Below are 15,832 nucleotides of genomic sequence, written 5' to 3' on the forward strand. Positions count from 1 at the left end.
AAGTACCACTCTCTCTTCTCTCTTCCCCTGTGGACGAATTCGTGACCTCTAACCTCTCTATAGCATCTGCTTTATCAATTCTATTTATCTCTTCTGGACCTTTTCCACACGTCTTTATACTTTTCCATGTACGCTGAACAAACCCAATAGGCATCGTATGTTAGCCCAAGACTATTGGGCTAACATACGATGCGAACTGCATGTTAGACCATAACCATCGTTAAGTACGTGAATGAGATTCTAATTGTAGTCACCAGTCAGTCACTGGCCTTCACAGTCCTCATGAGGCGAAGCCCTGACGAGAGGTCGGGTGTATAATGTCGACACTCAACACCCTCTCCCTCACAGATTCTTACAGCTCATCTCCTGCCAGATAATAATCACATCGAGACCTTTCTTACGATCCAATCCTCATTACTTTTAATCGAATTCAATCTCGTCCACCATCGATACGACCCACTCTGGATCGTGTCTTGTCCTCCTCCGCCACCCCAGGACATGATCTGATCCTCTCATCCACACATTACTCCTGATATACGTACGTGGAAAGTGTTGGGTTATCCCCTGTACTTCCCCACAAACAAGGCTTATCAAAGTTTCCCCTGTTCTTCCTTCCTTATGGTACTGCACACTCGCCCCCCTGCTCTCTTAAACCTTTCAGAAGCTGTTCTTGTTGTTGCGCCGCCTCTCTCTCTCTCTCTCTCTCTCTCTCTCTCTCTCTCTCTCTCTCTCTCTCTCTCTGTATCTATCTATCTATCTCTATGTATCTATCTATATCTATCTATCTATCTATCTATCTATCCTGGTCGATAAATGGGTACCTGGCTTAAGCTGATCTATCTATCTATCTCTATGTATCTATCTATATCTATCTATCTATCTATCTATCCTGGTCGATAAATGGGTACCTGGCTTAAGCTGGGGTGTGTATGATACATTACACACGAGGTTTTGAGACGGGCAACACTGAGTGTAAAACACTCTCCCGGTAACACAGTAATTACATATGTTCAAGAGATTGGAGGGGCCTCCCCACACGTGTGGTAGAACTCCCTCCCTGCGCAGTACCCACCAGGTAATTACACACTGATTGTAAAACTGAAAATAATGTGTACAGATCTGGCTATGGCAGCTCGTAAATGGGAAATGTCTGCAGTTCCAGAACTGAATTGGGGAAAGCCAACCTGATATTGTTGGTGTGGTGACGACGACCAGAGAGATACGATCCCACATAATCTGTCCAGAAGGTTAAGGTTCAGTAAGGAGGGAAGTAAAGAACAAAGGAAGATGGCAGTCGGCCTTTTTAGGTAAATCGTAGCATTGAAGGGCGGTTCAGCAAGGCACACGAAGCCGTGAGACACGCCCTCCTCCGAGATGGTGAATGTTTAGCCATGTGGGATATCATTTAGGAAGATGAAGACTCGATAGAAAAGTTAGATTTCCATGGACAGAGAGAGAGAGAGAGAGAGAGAGAGAGAGAGAGAGAGAGAGAGAGAGAGAGAGAGAGAGAGAGAGAGAGAGGACAAGCTAAGGTCTTTCATTTACGGATGATACACAACCCTCCCGGATAATGACCTTCCTTTGTGACCCGGGATCACACCAGCCGTGTTATGTATCGCAGTCAGTTAGCCAGTTGTACTTGGCTGGACCAGCCTGGGCCAGGCTGGAGCACCGTGGGACACCAACACTTCACAGTAATGTCGACCATCATCCGTCCACAAAACTAGGGAGAACACGGAGAAATCACAAACATTTAAAAAACGCCGTATCTGCCCCCGCTGTTCTTGCCTCCTCCTGAATAACCTTAACAAATACACTGTTGCCTTGTTAACAAATACACTGTTGCCTTGTTAACAAATACACTATTGCCTTGTTAACAAATACACTGTTGCCTTGTTAACAAATACACTATTGCCTTGTTAACAAATACACTGTTGCCTTGTTAACAAATACACTGTTGCCTTGTTAACAAATACACTGTTGCCTTGTTAACAAATACACTGTTGCCTTGTTAACAAATACACTATTGCCTTGTTAACAAATACACTGTTCCCTTGTTAACAAATACACTGTTGCCTTGTTAACAAATACACTATTGCCTTGTTAACAAATACACTGTTGCCTTGTTAACAAATACACTGTTGCCTTGTTAACAAATACACTGTTCCCTTGTTAACAAATACACTGTTGCCTTGTTAACAAATACACTGTTGCCTTGTTAACAAATACACTATTGCCTTGTTAACAAATACACTGTTGCCTTGTTAACAAATACACTGTTGCCTTGTTAACAAATACACTATTGCCTTGTTAACAAATACACTGTTCCCTTGTTAACAAATACACTGTTGCCTTGTTAACAAATACACTATTGCCTTGTTAACAAATACACTGTTGCCTTGTTAACAAATACACTATTGCCTTGTTAACAAATACACTATTGCCTTGTTAACAAATACACTGTTGCCTTGTTAACAAATACACTATTGCCTTGTTAACAAATACACTATTGCCTTGTTAACAAATACACTGTTGCCTTGTTAACAAATACACTGTTGCCTTGTTAACAAATACACTGTTGCCTTGTTAACAAATACACTGTTGCCTTCTGAAGTGGTGGTGGAAGTGGATGGTGATGGATGGAGACCACGATGTGGACGTGTTAACAATGCCTCACACCCGACCCCTGAACACTACAGGAATGGGGGAAGGCGTTAGCCACCTGAACACTGTGGTGGTACAACGGTACGAACACCAGGGCTATGTACGATCACCTCCCCCCCACACACCAACCCTCCCCCTGGTTGCGGCTCCTCCTCACTGAACCGTGTGGTCAGGTCAAAGGTCAAAGCCATCAGGGTGACGTGCTCAAGGATGGTACCGTCGTCATGTTCCAGAGGTCACACAGCACACGTCCGTCATCCATGACGGTGACCAACCCACAAACACCTGATGACGCCTCACGAGACGCCCTCACGCACGTACCCAGCAGCTGAACAAAGCGTGCCTCACACTGTCCTCATAATAATGATGATAATAAAAACAGTAATAATAACAACAGCAACAACAACAATAACAAAATAATAATAATCATAATAATAATAATAATAATAATAATAATAATAATAATAATAATAACAATAATAATAATAATCAATAAACATTAATAATGATGATTAAATAATAATAATAATAATAATAATAATAATAATAATAATAATAATAATAATAATAATATCAATAATAGTGATTAATAGATTATCATAATAATAACAATAATAACAATGATAATAATAATAATAATAATGATAATAATAATAACAATAATAATCAAAGGAAGATATCCTTGCCATTACATTATTACTCATAAGAGCACACATAGTACCCTGGTGTGTGTGTATGTGTGTGTGTGTGTGTGTGTGTGTGTGTGTGTGTGTGTGTGTATGTGTGTGTGTACATATAATGCTACACAAATGCATCATCCCAGGAGAGGTGTGAGAGCAGTACAAAATAACATAAATGTTATATCAACCGTCTCTCCTCACAGCGTCTCTCATCATCACTTCATAACTTCCTTCCTCTGCCCACCTTGGGTCAACGTCCCCCCCCCCCCACCCACCCTCCTCACACACGGTACCAGCAATTACCTCATGAAGTGTCCCTCACATAACGACCGCCTCATTAACTCATGATAGGTCATCGACGTGTTGATGTCTCGTCTGTCTTGTGTGCATGATGAACTCTGTGAACACTATTATGTGAATAATAATAACAGGTTCATGAAAACCTTCCCAGCTGCTGGCCATATTATCACATTAACTTGAAGCATAGTAGACTATCTACACCAGGTGTTACTATCTACACTAGGTGTTACTATCTACACCAGGTGTTACTATCTACACCAGGTGTTACTATCTACACTAGGTGTCACTGTCTACACTAGGTGTCACTATCTACACCAGGTGTCACTGTCTACACCAGGTGTTACTATCTACACTAGGTGTCACTGTCTACACTAGGTGTCACTATCCACACCAGGTGTCACTATCCACACCAGGTGTCACTATCCACACCAGGTGTTACTCTCCACACCAGGTGTCACTATCCACACCAGGTGTTACTCTCCACACCAGGTGTCACTATCCACACCAGGTGTTACTCTCCACACCAGGTGTCACTATCCACACCAGGTGTTACTATCTACACCAGTTGTCACTATCTACACCAGGTGTCACTATCCACACCAGGTGTTACTCTCCACACCAGGTGTCACTATCCACACCAGGTGTCACTATCCACACCAGGTGTTACTATCTACACTAGGTGTCACTGTCTACACCAGGTGTCACTATCCACACCAGGTGTTACTCTCCACACCAGGTGTCACTATCCACACCAGGTGTCACTATCCACACCAGGTGTCACTATCTACACCAGGTGTCACTATCCACACCAGGTGTCACTATCTACACCAGGTGTCACTATCTACACCAGGTGTCACTATCTACACTAGGTGTCACTATCCACAACAGGTGTTACTATCTACACTAGGTGTCACTATCCACACCAGGTGTCACTATCCACACCAGGTGTCACTATCCACACCAGGTGTCACTGTCTACACTAGGTGTCACTATCCACACCAGGTGTCACTATCCACACCAGGTGTCACTGTCTACACCAGGTGTCACTATCCACATCAGATGTCGCTATCCACACCAGGTGTTACTATCTACACTAGGTGTCACTATCTACACCAGGTGTCACTATCCACACCAGGTGTCACTATCCACACCAGGTGTCACTGTCTACACTAGGTGTCACTATCCACACCAGGTGTCACTATCCACACCAGGTGTCACTATCCACACCAGGTGTCACTGTCTACACCAGGTGTCACTATCCACACCAGGTGTCACTATCCACACCAGGTGTCACTATCCACACCAGGTGTCACTGTCTACACCAGGTGTCACTATCCACACCAGGTGTCACTATCCACACCAGGTGTCACTGTCTACACTAGGTGTCACTATCCACACCAGGTGTCACTATCTACACTAGGTGTCACTATCCACACCAGGTGTCACTATCCACACCAGGTGTCACTATCCACACCAGGTGTCACTATCTACACTAGGTGTCACTATCCACACCAGGTGTCACTATCTACACCAGGTGTCACTATCTACACCAGGTGTCACTATCTACACCAGGTGTCACTATCTACACCAGGTGTTACTATCCACACCAGGTGTCACTATCTACACCAGGTGTTACTATCCACACCAGGTGTCACTATCTACACCAGGTGTCACTATCTACACCAGGTGTTACTATCCACACCAGGTGTCACTATCTACACCAGGTGCTATCATCCACACTACATATACTCTCTCTCTCTCTCTCTCTCTCTCTCTCTCTCTCTCTCTCTCTCTCTCTCTCTCTCTGTATCTACAATTAGCCTAGAAATTTCTACGAAAGAGTCCTGGTGTTATCCTGGACTTGGCCAAAGTCTCCTGTAGTGATGTAACCGCACCCTCCCCCCCCCCCCCCACGACCAACTGACGGAGCCCGGTAACACCGTTGTGTTCATCTAGTTGTACAGAATGACCAGCTCTTCCCCTTGAAAACAAGAGAAATAATAATAACAAAAAATATATCGATGGCATAAAAAAAAAAAACAATATAAATAAATATGCATAATTCCCGATTGTCTGGTCAATATAAAGTTATAGTGTCGACCCATATTTCCGGGGCTGTGTGTGTGTGTGTGTGTGTGTGTGTCACGCGCAGGTTACGCGCGTCACGTTCACCACCGTGATGGTCACAGCCAAGCCTTCACAATCCCTACGATGGTGCAAGCCTTCACGTCTCCACCTCACTTACCTTATCTATCCGGCGGAGGGGTTCCCACGCCCTCGGCTCACCAACCACTCACCTGCTGAAGAAAGAGAAGGAGTCTTTCAGTCATAAGTATTTACAATGTCCATTATATAAGCTTTATGAACGATAACATCAAGATAATCTGAGTCTAATATCTCACTACAGTCTCGGGTAACCCCTGACGAAGGCCCCCTGGACCCTGACGAAGGCCCCTGGGCAGGAGAAGGGGAACACTGCCTCTCACCATGGCTGCGTTCAGGGGGGAAGGGGATGAATGTGAACGCCCCCCACTAACCCAACACCGCCATACCTCACTCACTCCCTCATGAATATCCTACACCCGAGCGGCAGACACACGCACGGTCTGCTGCTTCCCCTCCTCCCTCCCTCACTCCGCCAGCCAGCGGCGCCCCTCCATACTAGTAAGTACCTGGAAGAGAAGTTCCTGGTTGGTCTCTTCTGCCACGAATTAGCTCAGGCATTCGTGACGTTGCCACACACACACACGGTAACATGACGACGCACGATATTCGTACATGAGGCGCGTAAACTTTATACGTCAGACGCAGAGTCGAGCGCAGGAAGGTAACAGGCGCAGGAGAGAGGAGGTAGGCAGGTGGTGGCCTCCTGGTGGGAGCATTTGCACTCGTGGTTACATCCCATGTTCTCCCGGCGGCCGGCACACACCTCGCTAACTCGACGCATTCCGCAACAACGGGTATTATCCCAGTGCAGATATCCCCTCCCTCCCTCCCTGGTCCCTATGGATCCCTAAAAAAATATATCCCAAGTCTGGACTTGGCCATGTCCTGCCTCCCCCCATCTGGCGGAGGACCAATTTTCTGAATTACTCCACCAGTCCCGAGAGAGAGGCCGTGGGGGGAGGGGAGGTGTGTGTGTGTGTGTGTGTGTGTGTGTGCCACAACTCTTCTATCACATCCTCATTCTTCACAACCAGAGCTGGCGCTAAGTACCGCTCTTGAAACCCGCCCACCGCCAAAATATTGTGCCCCAGTCGGCGCGCCTTCCTTGCTTGACGGCTACATGATGCTAGGGGCCCGAGCCGTCCAGTGGGGCCCTTGTTAAGGGCACGCTACCCTCTCGTGTGGCACAGGGTATCGCCTTACCAACGAGGCACAGATGAACAAGTTATGTACGAGGTATAACTGGACACACAGAGAACACAGGCATCTACCACGACACAAAACTACGTACTTAGGTCTGATAGAGAGGGAAAAATGATTTATATGAATGGGTAAGACAAGCTGGATGAATTTATGTTTATGTTAGCTGAAACGACACGTTCAACTAAATGACCTAATAAAGACTATGTAATTAAATCTGTCTTTATATATATATATATATATATATATATATATATATATATATATATATATATATATATATATATGGTAGAGGATGTGTGGAACAGGTGTTTGCTTTGAAGAATGTATGTGAGAAATACTTAGAAAAGCAAATGGATTTGTATGTAGCATTTATGGATCTGGAGAAGGCATATGATAGAGTTGATAGAGATGCTCTGTGGAAGGTATTAAGAATATATGGTGTGGGAGGAAAGTTGTTAGAAGCAGTGAAAAGTTTTTATCGAGGATGTAAGGCATGTGTACGTGTAGGAAGAGAGGAAAGTGATTGGTTCTCAGTGAATGTAGGTTTGCGGCAGGGGTGTGTGATGTCTCCATGGTTGTTTAATTTGTTTATGGATGGGGTTGTTAGGGAGGTGAATGCAAGAGTTTTGGAAAGAGGGGCAAGTATGAAGTCTGTTGGGGATGAGAGAGCTTGGGAAGTGAGTCAGTTGTTGTTCGCTGATGATACAGCGCTGGTGGCTGATTCACGTGAGAAACTGCAGAAGCTGGTGACTGAGTTTGGTAAAGTGTGTGAAAGAAGAAAGTTAAGAGTAAATGTGAATAAGAGCAAGGTTATTAGGTACAGTAGGGTTGAGGGTCAAGTCAATTGGGAGGTAAGTTTGAATGGAGAAAAACTGGAGGAAGTAAAGTGTTTTAGATATCTGGGAGTGGATCTGGCAGCGGATGGAACCATGGAAGCGGAAGTGGATCATAGAGTGGGGGAGGGGGGCGAAAATTCTGGGAGCCTTGAAGAATGTTTGGAAGTCGAGAACATTATCTCGGAAAGCAAAAATGGGTATGTTTGAAGGAATAGTGGTTCCAACAATGTTGTATGGTTGCGAGGCGTGGGCTATGGATAGAGTTGTGCGCAGGAGGATGGATGTGCTGGAAATGAGATGTTTGAGGACAATGTGTGGTGTGAGGTGGTTTGATCGAGTAAGTAACGTAAGGGTAAGAGAGATGTGTGGAAATAAAAAGAGCGTGGTTGAGAGAGCAGAAGAGGGTGTTTTGAAATGGTTTGGGCACATGAAGAGAATGAGTGAGGAAAGATTGACCAAGAGGATATATGTGTCGGAGGTGGAGGGAACGAGGAGAAGTGGGAGACCAAATTGGAGGTGGAAAGATGGAGTGAAAAAGATTTTGTGTGATCGGGGCCTGAACATGCAGGAGGGTGAAAGGAGGGCAAGGAATAGAGTGAATTAGATCGATGTGATATACCGGGGTTGACGTGCTGTCAGTGGATTGAATCAGGGCATGTGAAGCGTCTGGGGTAAACCATGGAAAGCTGTGTAGGTATGTATATTTGCGTGTGGACGTATGTATATACATTTGTATGGGATGGGTTGGGCCATTTCTTTCGTCTGTTTCCTTGCGCTACCTTGCAAACGCGAGAGACAGCGACAAAGCAAAAAAAGAAAAAAAAAAAAAAAAAAAAAAAAAAATATATATATATATATATATATATATATATATATATATATATATATATATATATATATATATATATATATATATATATATATATATATATATATAAGCCTAAGCCAGGTACCCCTTCGATCGATCAATACCTTGGAGAGGATGAGCAGCTGGGTTGACTGTGGACCGACTGCCGCAAACCAGAATTCGAACCTATGCGCATCACCCCCTGGCTTATATAAGAGTGTTCCCACAGAAACGAGGAGGACGGTGATGAGGCAGAATGAGGTATGAGAGGAACCTTTCGAGGTATTACACCAGCACAAGTGATGAGAAATGAGGTAGAGTGATGAGGGACGAGCACAGACTGAGATGAGGAAGACAGGAGGAGGAGGGTATGGGAGGCTGTGATGATGATGATGAGGAGGAGGAGGAGGAGGAGGAGACAAGTCGAGAGTGATGATGGCCGGAGGGAGACCAGAGTGACAGGAAGCAGCAGGGGTTGTGAGGTGGTGGCGCGGGAGTGAGGGAGGGAGTGTGGCAGGCTGGGTGAGGGAGGGAGGGAGCAGCAGCCGCTACCGTGCAGGCCTGGTAATAAAGGTGATGTCCCCACACCGCCACCAGATGGAACCACTCCCAAAAATCTCCCTTCCTCCTGACCTGACCTCATACTTTCCCCCTTACACGCTACCCTCACCACCCTACAAAGCCCCGCCCCTCTTCACTCAACCCTCTCCCCTCCTCGGTTCCTGCGTGCACAGAGCATGGCTGATGTACAACTGGATGGATGATATACAACCGGGTGGATGATGTACAACTAGATGGATGATGTACAACTGGATGGATGATATACAACCGGGTGGATGATGTACAACTGGATGGATGATATACAACCGGATGGATGATATACAACTGGATGGATGATGTACAACTAGATGGATGATGTACAACCGGGTGGATGATGTACAACTAGATGATGTACAACCGGGTGGATGATGTACAACTGGATGGATGATGCACAACTAGATGGATGATGTACAACCGGGTGGATGATGTACAACTAGATGGATGATGTACAACCGGGTGGATGATGTACAACTGGATGGATGGTGTACAACTGGATGTATAAGACACAACTAGGTGGACGATGTACAACTGGATGGATGATGTACTAGATGGATGACGTACAACTGGATGGATTATGTACAACTGGATGGATGACGTACAACTGGATGGATGATGCACAAATAGGTGGATGATGTACAACTGGGTGGATGATGTACAACTGGATGGATGATGTACAACTGGATGGATGACGTACAACTGGATGGGGATGGACAACTAGATAGACGACGTATAACTGGATGGATGATGTACAACTAGGTGGATGACGTACAACTGGATGGATGATGGACAACTAGATGGATGACGTACAACTGGATGGACGATGTACAACTGGATGGACGATGTACAACTGGATGGATGACGTACAACTGGATGGATGATGGACAACTGGATGGTTGACGTACAACTGGATGGATGATGGACAACTAGGTAGATGACGTACAACTGGATGGATGATGTACAACTAGGTGGATGACGTACAACTGGATGGATGATGTACAACTAGGTGGATGACGTACAACTGGATGAATGATGGACAACTAGATGGATGACGTACAACTGGATGGACGACGTACAACTGAATGAACTTCGTACAACTGGATGGATGATGTACAGCTGGATGTACAACGTACAACTGGATGGATCATGTACTGGATGGATGATGGACAACTAGGTGGATGACTGACATCTGGGCGGATGAGAGACACAGCACGACGGGTGAGGGACGGATGATGGGGAGGGATGACGCATCCTGAGGGCCTGGACTGGGGTATGTACACCAGAGCGCTGGTCTACCTTGAAGGGGTCGTCGGTCGGCCAACCCGCGTGATGAAGGAGCCAGCCTTGGCGGACGATTTACCGGCCAGATGATGATTTACACACGACCCCGGTTGATGATTTACAGTGCGGTCGGGCTGGGTGAAGATTTACAGTGCGGCCGTGTGATGTAAACTCACCAGGCGCAGTGGTGATTTACAGGACCTAATTGACGATTTACCACAGGCCCAAGGATGATTTACTGGTCAGGCTCGTGATTTACAAGAAAAAGGGGTTGGACTATCCGGCAGGGTACGCTGATTTACGGAGTCCGCTGGTAATGGTTTACAGCCAGGTGGAGATTTACAGGACCAGCTGCGTCGGCAGATGGTCCACCTGAGCAGAGAGATGATGTAGTGTACAACCACGTGATGTACAGCAGGACCAGCCGATGTACAGCAGGACCAGCTGATGTACAGCAGGACCAGCTGATGTACAGCAGGACCAGCTGATGTACAGCAGGACCAGCTAATGTACAGCAGGACCAGCTGATGTACAGCAGGACCAGCTGATGTACAGCAGGACCAGCTGATGTACAGCAGGACCAGCTGATGTACAGCAGGACCAGCTGATGTACAGCAGGACCAGCTAATGTACAGCAGGACCAGCTGATGTTTGATGTACAGCAGGACCAGCTGATGTACAGCAGGACCAGCTGATGTACAGCAGGACCAGCTGATGTACAGCAGGACCAGCTGATGTACAGCAGGACCAGCTGATGTACAGCAGGACCAGTTGATATTCTGCAGGACCAGCTGATGTACAGCAGGACCAGCTGATGTACAGCAGGACCAGCTGATGTACAGCAGGACCAGCTGATGTACAGCAGGACCAGTTGATATTCTGCAGGACCAGCTGATGTACAGCAGGACCAGCTGATGTACAGCAGGACCAGATGATGTACAGCAGGACCAGTTGATGTACAGCAGGACCAGTTGATATTCTGCAGGACCAGCTGATGTACAGCAGGACCAGATGATGTACAGCAGGACCAGTTGATGTACAGCAGGACCAGTTGATATTCTGCAGGACCAGCTGATGTACAGCAGGACCAGCTGATGTACAGCAGGACCAGTTGATGTACAGCAGGACCAGCTGATATTCTGCAGGACCAGCTGATGTACAGCAGGACCAGCTGATGTACAGCAGGACCAGCTGATGTATCACAGCGTCATTGTCTGTTTGATGTCCTCCTTAATTATCCCATCTCTTTAAAGTCCCTAAATCCCCATATTGTATCCTCTTTGTAGTCCCTAAATCCCCATACCATATCCTCTTTTTATAGTCCCTAAACCCCCATATCATATCCTCTCTTTTAAAGTCCCTAAACCCTTAATTATCTCCTTTTCTTTAAACTCCCCAAATCTTCAATATATCCCCTCTCCCTTTAAACTCCCTCTTTCAACTCCCCTAAATCCCCCTCAATATCCCCCCCGTGTCATTCAACTCCCTAGCCCCATCTTCCTACCAATTGTCTTCTGAGCGTGAACACCACCACGACTGGCGCCTGACCTCTGCCCTACTGGCTCCGGGGGCTCCACACACACACACACACCACCGCAGGCACAACACCGCACCTCAAGACGACTCACCCTCACATCTACGGAGGCGAGCGTGCACCACGCTGGCTGGCACAACGCGTATTCCTCATCGCTGGAAAGAAAGGCTCTGTGGCTAGCTTGTGTGTGTGTGTGTGTGTGTGTGTGTGTGTGTGTGTGTGTGTGTGTGTGTGCGTGTGTGTGTGTGTGTGTGTGTTACTTAATGCTAATGAGCTACGAGGCATTTTCATCACATATGTTGTGAGGATAAATTCTGACTTTCAACGTTCCCTGGGGTAAGTGGCTTGTATGTGAGTGACCTATATATAAGTGACCTGTTTATAAGTGACCTGTATATAAGTGACCTGTTTATAAGTGACCTGTATATAAGTGACCTGTTCGTAAGGGATCTGTAAGTGACCTGCATATAAGTGACCAGTACATAAGTGACATATATATATATATATATATATATATATATATATATATATATATATATATATATATATATGGAGAGAATGAGTGAGGAAAGATTGACCAAGAGGATATATGTGTCGGAGGTGGAGGGAATGAGGAGAAGTGGGAGACCAAATTGGAGGTGGAAAGATGGAGTGAAAAAGATTTTGTGTGATCGGGGCCTGAACATGCAGGAGGGTGAAAGGAGGGCAAGGAATAGAGTGATTTGGAGCGATGTGGTATACCGGGGTTGACGTGCTGTCAGTGGATTGAATCAAGGCATGTGAAGCGTCTGGGGTAAACCATGGAAAGCTGTGTAGGTATGTATATCTGCGTGTGTGGACGTATGTATATACATGTGTATGGGGGTGGGTTGGGCCATTTCTTTCGTCTGTTTCCTTGCGCTACCTCGCAAACGCGGGAGACAGCGAAAAAAAAAAAAAGAAAAAAAAAAAAAAAAAAAAAATATATATATATATATATATATATATATATATATATATATATATATATATATATATATATATATATATATATATATAAGTGACCTATATATACGTGATGACTATATCCCCAATACATGACGGGTCCTGGAAGTTATAAGTACACTGTTAAGTCATATCAATTAACGCAAGGCCTTCAACTTGCAAACCCTTGGCCTCGTGTCAGCGTACAGTTAACTCAACACCACTCGCTTGGGAAGGAGGTCAACACCAAATTAAAATAAAACGAAAAAAATAAAAATTTCTTTTTAAAGGAGACAAACTGGCAACGAGGCACACAAGAGATGATATACGTAACACTCACTGTGTGGGTGGTAACTCAATACGTAACACTCACTGTGTGGGTGGTAACTCAATACGTAACACTCACTGTGTGGGTGGTAACTCAATACGTAACACTCACTGTGTGGTTGGTAACTCAATGCGTAACACTCACTGTGTGGGTGGTAACTCAATACGTAACACTCACTGTGTGGGTGGTAACTCATTACGTAACATTCACTGTGTGGGTGGTAACAATACGTAACACTGTGTGGATGGTAACTCAATACGTAACATTCACTGTGTAGGTGGGAACTCAATACGTAACACTCACTGTGTGGGTGGTAACTCAATACGTAACACTCACTGTGTGGGTGGTAACTCAATACGTAACATTCACTGTGTGGGTGGTAACTCAATACGTAACACTCACTGTGTGGGTGGTAACTCAATACGTAACACTCACTGTGTGGGTGGTAACTCAATACGTAACATTCACTGTGTGGGTGGTAACTCAATACGTAACACGCACTGTGTGGGTGGTAACTCAATACGTAACACTCACTGTGTGGGTGGTAACTCAATACGTAACACTCACTGTGTGGGTGGTAACTCATTACGTAACACTCACTGTGTGGGTGGTAACTCAATACGTAACACTCATTGTGTGGGTGGTAACTCATTACGTGACACTCACTGTGTGGGTGGTAACTCATTACGTAACACTCACTGTGTGGGTGGTAACTTAATACGTAACACTCACTGTGTGGGTGGTAACTCATTACGTAACACTCACTGTGTGGGTGGTAACTCAATAGTAACACTCACTGTGTGGGTGGTAACTCAATACGTGACATTCACTGTGTGGGTGGTAACTCAATACGTAACACTCACTGTGTGGGTGGTAACTCATTACGTGACACTCACTGTGTGGGTGGTAACTCATTACGTAACACGCAGTGTGGGTGGTAACTCAATACTTAACATTCACTGTGTGGGTGGTAACTCAATACGTAACACTCACTGTGTGGGTGGTGACTCATTACGTAACACGCACTGTGTGGGTGGTAACTCATTACGTAACATTCACTGTGTGGGTGGTAACAATACGTAACACTGTGTGGATGGTAACTCAATACGTAACATTCACTGTGTAGGTGGGAACTCAATACGTAACACTCACTGTGTGGGTGGTAACTCAATACGTAACACTCACTGTGTGGGTGGTAACTCAATACGTAACATTCACTGTGTGGGTGGTAACTCAATACGTAACACTCACTGTGTGGGTGGTAACTCAATACGTAACACTCACTGTGTGGGTGGTAACTCAATACGTAACATTCACTGTGTGGGTGGTAACTCAATACGTAACACGCACTGTGTGGGTGGTAACTCAATACGTAACACGCACTGTGTGGGTGGTAACTCAATACGTAACACTCACTGTGTGGGTGGTAACTCATTACGTAACACTCACTGTGTGGGTGGTAACTCAATACGTAACACTCACTGTGTGGGTGGTAACTCATTACGTGACACTCACTGTGTGGGTGGTAACTCATTAAGTAACACTCACTGTGTGGGTGGTAACTTGATACGTAACACTCACTGTGTGGGTGGTAACTCATTACGTAACACTCACTGTGTGGGTGGTAACTCAATACGTAACACTCACTGTGTGGGTGGTAACTCAATACGTAACATTCACTGTGTGGGTGGTAACTCAATACGCAACACTCACTTTGTGGGTGGTAACTCATTACGTGACACTCACTGTGTGGGTGGTAACTCATTACGTAACACGCAGTGTGGGTGGTAACTCAATACGTAACATTCACTGTGTGGGTGGTAACTCAATACGTAACACTCACTGTGTGGGTGGTGACTCATTACGTAACACGCACTGTGTGGGTGGTAACTCAATACGTAACACTCACTGTGTGGGTGGTAACTCAATACGTAACACTCACTGTGTGGGTGGTAACTCAATACGTAACACTGTGTGGGTGGTAACTCAATACGTAACACGCACTGTGTGGGTGGTAACTCAATATGTAACACTCACTGTGTGGGTGGTAACTCAATACGTAACACTCACTGTGTGGGTGGTAACTCAATACGTAACACTCACTGTGTGGGTGGTAACTCAATACGTAACACTCACTGTGTGGGTGGTAACTCAATACGTAACACGCACTGTGTGGGTGGTAACTCAATACGTAACACTCTGTGTGGGTGGTAACTCAATACGTAACACTCACTGTGTGGGTGGTAACTCAATACGTAACACTCACTGTGCGGGTGGTAACTCAATACGTAACACGCCCTGTGTGGGTGGTAACTCAATACGCAACACGCACTGTGTGGGCGGTAACTCAATACGCAACACGCACTGTGTGGGTGGTAACTCAATACGTAACACTCACTGTGTGGGTGGTAACTCAATACTCAATCACTAATT

This window comes from Panulirus ornatus, chromosome 2 (genome assembly GCF_036320965.1).
Source record: "Panulirus ornatus isolate Po-2019 chromosome 2, ASM3632096v1, whole genome shotgun sequence".
Classification (NCBI taxonomy): Eukaryota; Metazoa; Arthropoda; class Malacostraca; order Decapoda; family Palinuridae; genus Panulirus; species Panulirus ornatus.